The sequence below is a fragment of the Rhineura floridana genome, chromosome 16, assembly GCF_030035675.1.
Source record: "Rhineura floridana isolate rRhiFlo1 chromosome 16, rRhiFlo1.hap2, whole genome shotgun sequence".
Taxonomy (NCBI): domain Eukaryota; kingdom Metazoa; phylum Chordata; class Lepidosauria; order Squamata; family Rhineuridae; genus Rhineura; species Rhineura floridana.
The window spans coordinates 9,061,124-9,074,762 of NC_084495.1; positions in this window are offsets into that span (position 1 = coordinate 9,061,124).

Here is a 13,639-nt window from a genome sequence, read left to right on the forward strand (position 1 = left end):
ATTTGGTCCCTGGAACCTGAGGTTCCCCACCCTATTGGCCAACCCCTTTGACCACACCATTGTCCCAGGCTATGGTCTGAAGGCACATGAGGCCACCACCTTGCTGAAGCTAAGCAGGTCTGGGTCTGGTCAGTGCCTGGATGGGAGACCACCCAGGAACCACATGTATGCCGCCTTGGGTTCCATGGTGAAAGGTGGAGTATAAATGTAACAAATAAATAAACACCAGGACACTTCCTTTCCCAATTCCTGGAGATGTCTGATTGATTGATTTGATTTGATTGATTGAGTTTACTTACATGGTGCCTTTCCACAGTGAGCTGTGCCTAAAGCGGCTTATGACAAACATTCAAAATATTGAAATACAAAGCATTGGGATAAGGGAGAGAAGTCAGTTTACAAAACATAATTAATTCAAATAGGGCAAAAACAGTTGAGCAAGCCTAGAATAAATAATCTAAACTTAAATATGGACATGCAAAGCAAAAAAGAGAAAGTTAACAGAAAACAGAGCTCCAGGTGCTCATCTTGCTGATGAAATTATTCATTTAAGTGTTTATAAAGTGAAGGATGCACATACCTGTACTTCTATATGCATTTCTTTTTAAGAAATATATTAAAAGACAGACAGATTTTTAGAAGTTTGAGAGGAGGGACTAAACTTAGCACTAACCCAAGTGCCAATCATAGGCTGGCTGTCGAGTGCTTGAAAGCACTGCAGAAGAGACTTTGACAAAGGGGCTGGATAACCCACCAGTCAATCATTTGATGACATAATGACATCAGGCGATTGACAGGTGGGTCATCCCACCCACCTGTCAGAGTTGCCCCACGGGGAAGACAGAGAAGGATCTCACCCACTGGGCTAAAATGGTTTCCCACTCCTGGACTAACCCATTCCCCAGTCCAACATTCAACTTGGACCACATTCACCCCATAAATTACTTCAACTATTATTCCACTTTAAACAGTCATGGCTTCCCCCAAAGAATCCTGGGAAGTGCAGTTTGTGAAGGGTGCTGAGAGTTGTTACGAGACCCCTGTTACCCTCGCAGAGTTACAATTGTCAGAGTTCCCTGTGAAAAGGGATTGATTATTCAACAACAAAGAGGTCTCCTAATTCTCCTCACCCTTCACAAACTTCACTTCCAAGAATCTTTGGGGGAAGCCATGGCTGTTTACAGTGGAATAAATGTATGGGGCGAATGCGGCTTTGCTGGTACAGCAATTGCAAAGCAGGGTTCATGCTGTAAAGGCGTATTGGCTGTGACACCTGCTAAAATACTATTTCAGACTTCACCTGCAAAAGGCTTCTTTGCTGTCGTATTGTACAGGAAGTCCTCTCCTATTTGGTGGGGTGCTCCAGGCACAGGCCAACAAATGGGTGCTGGAGTGTGGCTTTGTTTGTGCTGCACACTCACAGCTCAAATGCAGCTGACTGATGTTACAAAAAAGGTCACTTGCCATCGGTTCTTTGAGCAATAGTTCCCTCTCCGGATTGTAAATCTTTAGGCTTGCCATGGTAACCAGCCTTAAGTCAGTTTTCATTTGCATCAACTCTCATCCCTTGGAAAGCCCATCCAATTTCCACTGGAGTAATCAAAAGCGTGGAGGGGGAATATAAGAGTGTGGGAAAGATTTTTACAGGCTTTGAGTAGACAAATGACTTGCTGAGTGAACAGATGGTGCCTGTGGGTTGTGGCTACCGCTTTTAAGCCAGACGGAGAATCAAATATAATAGCACAAGCCAAAGACCTGCACATGAAAGCCCTGTGGAAAGCCCTGAAACAGTTTGGGTTAAGAGAGTTCCACAGGTGGTTTCCTGGACATCTCTTATACAAGTAAGGACAGCGGTAGACGACACATTATCAGCCAGGGAATGTGTACAAAAATGCATATACTAAGGTAAAGTGTGCATAAAAATGCATATATTAATGGAAATAACATGGAAAATGCATTATATTAGGGGAAACAGCTTTGCACAAACGTGTTTATTAGACACAACTGCATACAAAAATGTGTAGATTAGGAGAAATTCTCACTAAAATTATGAATTATCATGAGGCCTTTTTATTGGAAATTGATGGGGAAATGTAGAGAACTGAACTTAAGATTGGAATAATAAGAAATGGAGAGAAACGGGAACTGACAGATTTGTCTTTCCTTAATAATGATCTGTCCATCCCTAAGAATGACCTGTTTACACGTTTCCTCCTTCTGAATCACTGCTCTGGGCTCCTTCAAGACAACCTCTGCTGAGGACAAGCAATTCTGGTGCATCATCACACTGCATGTGACTGGAACTTTCAGCCACTCCCAGTACAGAGAAGCAGTACTATTACCTGTTGGCGTGTGTGCGTTGTTGCGTGAAACAGCATACATTACGTTGGAGTTAAGTTGAGCAAGAAACTTCTTCAGAGCATTAGAGCATGTTAAGAGGCTTTTATTAAGACATTAAGGCTTTTCAGCAGTTTCCCCCCCCCCCCAGCTCTACAGCACATCTTTCTCCAAAAGCAAAAGTAAGACAGCCTCTCAGGTCAGAGGCATGATGCAGAAGGACACAACTCACAGACTCTGTTAGAACTTTCCCAGTCTATATCTTGATGGTTACCATAACAACGGCCTTCACTGTCCGTTCCCAGACTGGGCAAAGACATAACTCCTCTTAACTTTCAAAACTTTCAGACTTGATGGAAAACTACTAGGCCTCATGCCAACATTACCTACACTCAAAGAAGGTGGCATTTTTCTCTCTGCATGAGTCTCTGTTCTGGGCTTGCTTGATTCTAAGGAGGAGGCACACCCAACAACACATAAAAAGAGCCCTGCTAGATTGGACCAAATGTCCATCTAGTCCAGCATTCTGTTCTCACAGTGATCACCCAAATGCCTATGGGAAACCTACAAGCAGGACCTGAATGCAGCAGTGCTCTCCCCACTCGTGTTCTCCATAAACTGCTATTCAGAGAGACATACCACCCTAATATTGGAGGTAGTGTGCATCCATCTTGGCTGGTAGCCTAGACATTGATACCCATTTATGTTGCAATCTGCCTTGTAGTATTCTACCAAAGGGTGGAATATAAATGATTTAAATAAGTAAATATTCAAATAAATAAAGCCATAATAAATAAATACCCTTATCCTCCATGAATTTGTCTAAGCCTCTTATGGTAGCAAATTCCACAGTGAAACTATGCTCTGTGTAAAGAAGTACTTCCGTTTGTCTGTCCTGAAACTTACACTTCCCACTTCATTGGATGACCCTCGTTCTAGTGTTATGAATAATTTCATATACCTCAACCATCTCCGCAATAAAAAGTAACATATTAAACAATGCACAATATTAGTACAGTGATTAAAACACATAAAGCCCGGATTGAGTAACTGTAGCAACAATATCATTCATAGAATCACAGAATCATAGTAGAGTTGGAAGGGGCCTATAAGGCCATCCAGTCCAACCTCCTGCTCAATGCAGGAATCCAAATCAAAACATTCCCAACAGATGGCATTAAAGCTGCTTATATGCTTGCGAGAATAAAAATGTTTTTGTCCGACGTCGAAATGATAGCACAGTTGGCTCCAGGCATTCCTTCTTGGAAAAAGCATTCCAAAGCTGCTCGGGTGTATCTGTGTGCTATTACAGAGAAGGCCCATTCTTTGATTACCACCCTTTGTGCTTTCTTTGGTGGTAGGACGCAGAGAAGGACTTCTGACGACGAGCACAGTATCCAGGCAGGTTCATATGGGAAGAGGAGGATCTTTTGGGATTCGAGCCCCACTGCAAAATCGCATTGGATTGGACCTGTATATTTTCCCTGTATAGCTAATACACTTCTGTGCTGAGAACAATTTGGACAACCACCACCACCACCCACCCTTGATGATCACTGCCACCCCAATGCTGATGCAAACTATATCTCCAACATTACTCCTAGTTTGGCCAGGAAGGATAAACGCTCACTGTCTGTTGCACAATGGTCTGAGAAACTCACTGCCCTTGCTACATTTGAACATATTTTTTTATAAATGTCAGTTTTGTGTGGCTATCTTTCTGAAAATTTGGATAGCATGTATCAGCTTATATGTTTAAATTAAGATGGATGTATTTGAAGAGAGTTGCTTTATGCAGCAGAGTTCATTGGAGATATAACAGAATGTGAAAGAGAATGGTGTCTATTTTTAACAAAATAAATTCACTTTTTTAAGAAAGTACATGTGGAGAGGAAAGCCTGATTATCTACACTGAAATGAAATGGACTGCCTTCAAGTCGATTCCGACTTATGGCGACCCTATGAATGGGGTTTTCATGGTAATCATATTCAGAGGGGGGTTACCATTGCCTTCCTCTGAGTCTGAAAGGCAGTGACTGGCCCCCAGTGAGCTTCATAGCTGTGTGGAGATTCGAACCCTGGTCTCCCAGGTCATAGTCCAACACCTTAACCACTACACCTAGCTGAATTCAAAAGGTAGGGAAAGAGAGAATTGTGGGAAGAAAAAGAAAGAACTGGAAATGATGATAGCCCAGAGAATATCAGTCTAACCAATCAGAAAATGGGAATGGACTGCCTCCAAATCGATCCCGACTTATGGCGACCCTATGAATAGGGTTTTCATGGTAAGCGGTATTCCAAGGTGGTTTACTACGGCCTTCCTCTGAGGCTGAGAGCCAGTGACTGGCCCAAGGTCACCCAGGGACTCATGGCTGTGTGGGGATTCAAACCCTGGTCTCCCGGGTTGTAGTCCCACACTCTAACCACTAGGCCACACTGGCAATCAGAGGCATGCTTAAATTTGAGGAAAGTAACAAGGAGACAATTCAAGCAGGGGCCCTTTCAACTGATTCACTATATCTATTGCCCGTAATGGTCAATAGATTCAGAGTACACAGTGAGAGAATGCACTGATTGAAGTGAATCATCCAGCGTCCAACAGTATTGATGCTTATTGTATATATGCGGAAATAAAACCATATATCCTAAAGACACCAATGCTGACCTTCAAAACCTTGGGTGAGCACTGGAACCTCTGAAGTCACTCACTGCTCACTGGGATGCACATAACTGTATTACTGTCACCATACTGCAGGGGGACTGAAGAGAGTGAGTGAAAGGGGCTTCCCAAAGGGATATCTAGTGAGGTTATGGCAGAGGCAAGATTTGAACCATGGGTCTCCTAATTCATAATTTATATGTATGTCTGCTCAAGAGGTGGGAAACCTTTTTCAGCTCAGACCCTGCATTCCCTTGTGGCCAGCCTTCCAGGGGCAGCATGCCAGTGGTAGGCAGGGCCAGAGGGGGAAGTGGGTGGAGCAGCAGTTAGGACTCTTACCTGTGTAGACTGGGCTACATTCCATCCATGCAAAAGTCACACACACACAGAGGCAGCATATAACCATACATTCAAGGCACATTATTTTCCCCAAAGAATCTTGGGAAGTGTAGTTTACTCCTCACAGAGCTACAATTCCAGCATCCTTAGTAAGCTATGGCTCTCTCTCTCTCTCTGTCTCTCTCTCTCTCACACACACACACACATACACACACAACAAAGCATCTCTCCATCAAGGAAAGCAAGAGGCATCCTCACAGTTCAAGGACACATTCCAGCTAGGCAAAAGCACTTGAGGAGGGCACAGAGCAGGGCTGGTAAGGGGTGTGGCCTGGAAAGAGGGGGTGTGGCTTGGTGAGATTTCTCAAGGGCAAGACAGAAAGGCATGGAGGGCTATATTCAGCCTCTGCTCCTTCGGGCCCCCCCCACCCCAGAGCTGTTCAGAAAGAAGCCCCATCAGACTCAATAGGAAGTGGGTACAGGACTGCCGTCTCAGTCTCTTAGCTGCTATTCCACATCCCCCAAAAAGTTCATGCCCACAAAGTTATTCTTCTCCACCTACAACACATTTGAAGGCATTGCTTATTGGGGGAAAAAGAACCACAGAGTTGATGGAGGGGGGGAGGGGGTCAGAAAGTAAAAGGCAGGCATCGGGATGGGAAGGTGTCCGTTGCGCTTCCCTCCGTTTCCCATTTTTCCAATCCTAAATTCAGTTCTCCACATTTCTGCAGCTATTTGTGGGGTTGTTGTTTTTTTTTTAAAAAAAAATCCTCATGAAAATTCTTCAGCAGTTTAGTGCAAATTTCTCCTCATAAACATATTGTTGTATGCAGTTTTGACTAATGTACATATTTTTGCAAACAATTTCTCCTAATCTAATGTATTTTTGTATGTTACTTTCAGTAAGATATCCATTTTTTATGTATTCTTTCCCCCTCACCTATGCATTTGTGGCAGAGCTTGGAAAAGTTGCTTTTTTTGAACTACAACTCCCATCAGCCCAATCCAGTGGCCATGCTGGCTGGGGCTGATGGGAGTTGTAGTTTGAAAAAGTAACTTTTCCAAGCTCTGCATTTGCCATCCTGGCCCAAATAGGAAAATAGTCCAGGAGTACAAAATGGAGTTTATCTGTGGGAACGAGGCTCTGACTTCTTCCCAGTGTTTTCCTGATTGTTACTTCAATTGCTCCTCAGATGGGCTACCTGGATTTTGACCCTGGCTACTCACTGCTGACCTCTCCTAATCTTCATTCTGACTCCCCTCTGATGCTACTTCTACGTTAGCCTGCCAGAGAACAATTTGGCCTGTTGCACAGTCTAAATTATTGTTCATAGTACCAACAGCTATGGTGTGGTGGACTGGCATGACTTTGTTACCCCGAGTCTGATACAGCAAATCTTTGTCAGTGATGCAGTGGCCAGTTCTGAAAGCACTTTTCATGACAGTCCGCCTCCCCGTAGCCAAGCTCCTTCTAAGACTATACAAAAAAAATAAAAAATGAATTTTTGATCAATGCAGGGAATTATGGCTTTCGTACCAAACCAGTTTCTTCTTGTCACACACTCCCTCCTGCTTTGCTTAGCATCCAGCCTGATGTTCGAGTGGGCTCCAAAGCTTGCTCACTATTCTGTGACATTTTGGTGGGTCAGAGTTTTAACCATTAGCTATACACAGCCATGCTACCAGCAGAGACTGGTGGCTCTGATGTCAGTGGAGCTGTGAATCCGCTCCGGGTTTTAGTCTGAACTTTCAAGGAGTTATCCAAAGTGCACCTTGAAAGTTCAGACTGACACTTGGAGCAGATTCACTCCCTCACTAACATCGGAGCCACAAGTCTGCACTGCAAGTTACCTACTTCTTCCTCTGCTTAGTTTATTTGGTAGTTTTTACTCTGGAAAAAAAGAAAACCACTTATTTATTTGGCATACAGAAGATTGGCAAATGCCACCCCAGAAGATAATGTTATCGTCCCTGTTGTGAAGTAAGTGGAAGCATTTCATCCTTGCCTGTTCCTAATCCACCACAACAGTGATCTTCATTGAGGCTTCAGGCTTGTTGTGTAGCTATCTGACTCTGTGCATTGATAAACTGTAAGGGATAGCTAAACCTCGGAACTGATTTAAGGTAAAATTCTCCCAAAGGTTTTTTTTTAATCTCTTAGAACCAGAAGGCACTCAATAACAGTACCTCTCATGAGGCTGAGATTTCTGAGTCAGAAAACACACAATGAAAAAGCTGGCTCAACCGCTTTTCCTCTGTGGCCAGCTAGACTTTTAAGATCAGAGTGAATAAAAACTCTGTGGGCTGGTTCTATCACTGCAGACAGAGGCAGATAGCTTCTGTTTTTATCTCATCTTTTTTTCAATACCTCCTTAGCTAGCCTTCATGGAGATTGCTACAGCGTCAGCCTCCAAAAAGGTAAAGGTGTCCCCGCACTTATAGTGCAAGTCGTTTCTGACTCTTAGGGTGACGTCTTGCGACATTTACTAGGCAGACCGTATATATGGGGTGGGATTGCCAGTTCTGTCCCCGGTCTTTCTTTACCCCCCAGCATATGCCGGGTACTCATTTTACCGACCACGGATGGATGGAAGGCTGAGTGGACCTCGACTCCTTTTACTGGAGATTCGACTTCCTCCTTCCATTGGAATCGAACTCCAGCCGTCAGCAGAGCTTCGGCTGCATTACTGCCGCCCACGGAGGATTCTTCTGCCTCTAGGCAGCTTATTAAACTTCTCTAATCAAAGCCAATTGCTCATGCTTGTTTCCATGCAAACAGGGTTGCTTTGTTTTTTTTGTTTTTTTTCAATAATTTTTATTCAAATTTTCATAAAACATACAAGACAAAATCATAAAACATTCAAAGACAAAAAACAAAATCAAAAATAGTTAAACAAAAAGAAAAAAAGAAAAAAAAACAAAAATAAAAAATAAAGAGTAAAATATTGACTTCCCATTTGTCAAAGATCAAATCAGTTATAAGTCTATAATATATAGCAATCCTGTCTCTTAAGTCATATTATAAAATCACTTTCCTCCAGTAGTTATCTTACTTAATCATCAAATCTCATAAACATTACTTTATTCTTTCCACAAAAAGTCAAAGAGAGATTTCAATTCTTTAAGAAATATATCTATCAATTTTTTTTTCCAGATAAGCATATCGATTAATCCATCTCATTACTAATTATGATAATCTTATTGTCATAACCATAGTCAAAATAAACATTTCAATTAATCCATCACATCAGAATCTGTTAGGTTCAGTAATTTCAGTAGCCATTGTTCTATTATCTCTATTAGTTCCATTTTCCATCTTCCATCTTCAGTAGTCTTGTTAAGTCCAGTAATTTCAATATCCAATCTTCCATTATCAGTATTCCATAATAATCTTGCTGTCAAAGCCATAGTCATATAGTAAGAGTCTGATGGGAATTACCTCTATCCCAAATATTTTCTTGCCATCCATTCTGAATAGGTTGCTGAAATACTGCTGTAAAATCATATCTCTGTTCTTTTTTTCAAAATACACTGGGTCATCTCTTAAAAGTTTTTCCATTGTCACATGGCTGCAGTTAATTCCATAGATTTTCTCTATATTGGGCTCCATCACATCATTCCAGTCCAGAAGATAATCCATGCCATTGATAACTTTATCTCTAGAATCTTCATTAATTTCTTCAGAGATAACATTGAGTTCCAAACAATAGATTTTATTTCTAAAGTCCATAGACTCCAAATCTTGTTCCTGTTCCACGTTTGTTCCAATCTCCGGGATCTCCTCTCTCACAGGGACCCCTATTCCAGTCTCCAGGGTCTCCTCTCTCACAGGGACCCCTTCAAACAGGGTTGCTTTGTTAAAAAATGTTTTGCCAGAGACCTGACTTCTTCAGACCCAAGAGGAGGAACAGAGAACAAATGAGAGAAAGACCCTGATCACAAAACTTACAGGAATGAATATACATGGGCAGCTGTTATTGCTGCATCCAGCTGGTGCTTTTTGATTGCTTTGGAAATGGCGATCTTTTTGGTGTCCATTCGAGTATTAAACAAATTACATTCCCCTTGGGTTCGGTTGACGGTTCATATCCATCCCAGGTCGAGAGCGACCCAAAGGGCATTACATTCTGGATGGTTGCTTAACTTGGTGTGGCGAAAGGGTGGGAATCTGTCTGAAGAACCTTGGTTGGTAGTGTTAAAAGCATAAAAGAAAACACAGCTCTTGGGGTCCTAGTCAGTATTCTCAGGCAAGATGACTGGGAGGCTGAAGCCAATGTATATCACTCCCCTCATCTTATTATACATTTTAAGTAAACAATGACCACATCCATCTTCCCCAGCCTGGCGCCCTCCAAATGGTAGGCCCCTCCAGAAGTCCTTTTCATTTTGCATTCAGGATGATTTGTGGTCATGATGGTCTTGTTGTATGCGATCACACTTTCAATACTGTTTGTGCCTGCAAAGGCTTTGGGGCATACGTACTGGTTCATTTCTAGTCCAGGTGTGTCCCATAACTTCCTCCTGCAATCCTGCAACTTTTTATACCACAAGAGTTCGAAGGTCTTTTTGTCCTGCTTTTTCTTCTATAGCACAAGAGTGTCCCTCTGGACGGCAATAATGCGGTAACGTTGGGCAGGCGTGGCAGAACTGCTTATAAAGCAGAATGATATGGGGATGGTCCAGTATAAATTTAGCACTAATGCACTATTACTGCATTAGGGACATGTTGCAGATTACATCTGCAAAAAAAGAAGAAGTCTGGAGGGGGCCTTAGGTAGACTCCATTTCCCATCATCCTTGGCCATTGGCCGTGCTGACTGGGGCTGATGGGAGCTGTAGGCTCAAAAGTCGGGAGGACACCAGGTTGGGGAGGGCTGCCTTAGTATTATAGAATTACAGCAGGATTGGCAATAAGGCTGCTCAGGGCAGAGAGCCACTGGTTGGGGAAGGCTGAGTTACCCTTTTGCTTCAGCTGCACAAAGTCCAGCAAACATTGCCACAGTGGAACCGACTGTGCGATCTTCTTATGTGTGTTTACTCAGAAGTAAGTCCCATGGCTCTCAATGGGGCTTGTACCCTCATAAGTACATTTAGGACTGTTTCTTTTTGGCTCAGAAGCAGAGCATGGAAAAGTTACTTTTTTGAACTACAACTCCCATCAGCTCAATCCAGTGGCCATGCTGGCTGGGGCTGATGGGAGTTGTAGTTCAAAAAAAGTAACTTTTCCAAGCTCTGCCAGAAGTAAGTGCTTGTTTACCCTTTGCATGGCAAGATGTCAGCACCCACCCACGCACCCACTCAAAGGCTTGCTATCCCTGGCAGCCTTTCTTTCTTTTCCTTTTTGCTTTTTGCTGCTTGAGCTTAGGCACGGTGATTTTTTCACATGTCGAGACAGAAACTGAAGTCATTTTCACAAGTAATCCTAGAGTCCAGATTTATGTTTCCGGCATGTTGAGGGAAAGATCCAAACAGATCAGAACATGCTCCTGCTTTTCACACAGTCACTGGCTGCAAACACACCAGTTGCCAGAGCAAAGCATTGCCAGTAGCCACACCTGGAGGGGAAGCAGGTTGATCTGCCAATCAGTTGCAAAATCTCTTTGAAGCTTTTTTTTTTAACTCACTCAAGCTGATCCCAACAGGTTTTAAGGTAAAAAATGGCTGGGTTTTGACTAGTGTCATGTGTCCCAGTTTCAGAAGAGAGAGGTGGAGTCTAGGGATGAGGTTCTCTGCCTAGTTCCGATCTGCTTGTATTCTGATGGTCCATCGTTCGATCCCAATCCCCCCCCTTTTTTTGTTCCCATTCGCTTTTAATGCACTGTGGGTTTTGTTTGGGTGATTTGAGTCACGGTGGTTGATTTGTTTAAAAAAAAAAAGCCTAATTTTTAACGTAAATACTTATGTAAATAGTCACGGTGTTCCACATGGTTCCCCCCCCCCATTTACACATCAGTAAGGCAGATAATCCCCTTTGAGTCTGTCTCTGGCCTCAGGTTAACAGATGTGCTGCTTAATGATTCGTCGCCCTTTTACTATTTGCCACTCCTGTTTTGTTTGCAGTACTATTTTAATGTCTTTCCTGCTAAATCTTAAGCTTTTTTAATTAAAAAAAACTTAGAGAAAATTACGAAGATAATTACATAAAATGGGGGGAGAAATCGGGGGGAAAATCAGTTTCAGTTGCAGCCATGATTGCAAAAAACTGTACTGATTACAGTCTCGGTCCGCCGCAAGAAATCAGTGCCAGTCCAAAAAGATTGCGGACTGTCAAATTCAGTCAAAATCTGGCACTAAGTCTGATTTAGCAGATATTTCCCCCCCATCCCTAGTGGAGATACCAGTGAAACGGTGTGTTTCTGCCCATAGATTGAAATATTTGTGAGCTGAACATTCAGCATATTTGAATGGCCTAAGGCAGGGATGGGGAACCTTAGGCGCAGAGGACACATGTGGCATTTCAGACCTCTCTATCTCTATATCCCTCCAAAGCCACAACCCCTCTCCCTAGGCCACACCTCTTACTGACCTTCTTTGCACCTTTCTTGAGTGTTTCTTTTGCATGGTTGGAATGAGTCCTTGTCTCTTACATACCCACTTGATCACTGCACTCCGCAAGTGAGGGCCTCCTGCAGATGCCATCTTATCACGAGGTCCGTTCCGCACAACATAGGAAGCAGACCTCTCGTGTTGTGGCACGGACCCTGTGGAATTCCCTCCCCTTATTAGACAGGCACCATCTCTGTTATCTTTTCGGCACCTACTAAAGACCTTCCTTTTTCAACAAGAGACCTTCTCCCAGTCGACGTCTGTGTTAGAATTGCTCTTTAAGATTTTTTTAAAGTTGTTTTGTAAAGATGTTTTATTTTAATATATTTTAAAGTCTTTTGTTTGTAAGATGTTTTAAAGTGCTTTTAGTGTCTTGTTTGTTGCCCTGGCCTTCTTCTTGGAGGAAGGACAGGATATAAATTTAATAAATAAATAAACAAACTCTGATCATGCCTTTTGCTTGGCTGGATGGGGGATGGAGAGGGATGCGTGAGTAGGTGTAGAAGCCAGCCTGCTGCACAAAAGGAAAATTCACATGTGTTGCTCTGCTGTCTCCTCACTTTTCCCTCTGGTACTACCCACCACTGCATGTGGCCCCCGGAAGGTTGTCCAGAAGGGAATGTGTGGCCCTCAGGCTGAAAAGGTTTCCCCACTCCTAGATTAAGGGGATCTCTGTGGACTAGGAAGCAAATCCTTATGGGCCAGAAGGTATCTCCCTCCTCATATGAATAGGCAGGACAACCACTGGCTAATTCAGCATCGAAGCCATTACAGAGGCAACCCAGTATTGTTCACCATAATATACTTTCTAATAGTTTCTCTCAGTGTAATTTTAACTGTACAGAGCAACAGTGCTTTCTAATATCTCTCATGAGATCTCCCCGCTGCTTCATAGATGCTGGTTAATAGAGTTCACTGCCCTTGGCATTATAATTTGATTTTGGATTTATAAATAATGCAGACCCATTTCTGTGTTTCCAGCTATCCAAGATGTTCTCAGAGGGGCATTTGGCACACAAATTGAATATAGTCTGAGGCCTAATTCCCACATACAGCAGATGAGGCTGCTAACATAGTTCCAGGCTATGGTCTGAAGGCACATGAGGCCAGCATCCTGCTGAAGCTAAGCAGGGTCAGGTCTGGTCAGTGCCTGGATGGGAGACCGCCTGGGAACCATATGGAAGCCACCTTGGGTTTCTATCATGAAAAGAAAGGCTGGGTATAAATGAAATAAACAAATCTGTTTTTGGATAGCACCACTTCAGAAAGAAAGAAAAAATCCCTTGTAGCCACAAAACTAGCATGTTGGGGAAGTGGCTAGTTTAGAATCCTAATGAGAATGTACAAAGAGTCCTGCCGGGTCAGGCCAAAGGTTCACCTTGTCAGGCATCGGGCTTTGCATGGTGGCCAAACAGATACCTTTCAAGATGCCTACAAGCTCTTTCCTGTTGTTTCTCCCCAGCAGGGGGCATTGTGGTATACATGTAGGTTTTCTAGCTCCATCTTGACTAATATCCATTTATAGTCCCATCTGGAACTAGTCCCATGCCAGATTGCTAACCTAACCCCATTCAGAGAAACCCTCCCTATGCAAACAGAATGCCCTCCCCAAGCCTATTTAATGGGTTTCAAGGGGTTGCTGCGACAACGTCTTAGCTTGAGGAGCCATGCCAGCAGTTATGCTGTGCAGAAATGCAGAGTTTGGTGTAATCAGTAACCTGATCTAGGAAATGCTCTGCGCTGAGATTTCACATTAAA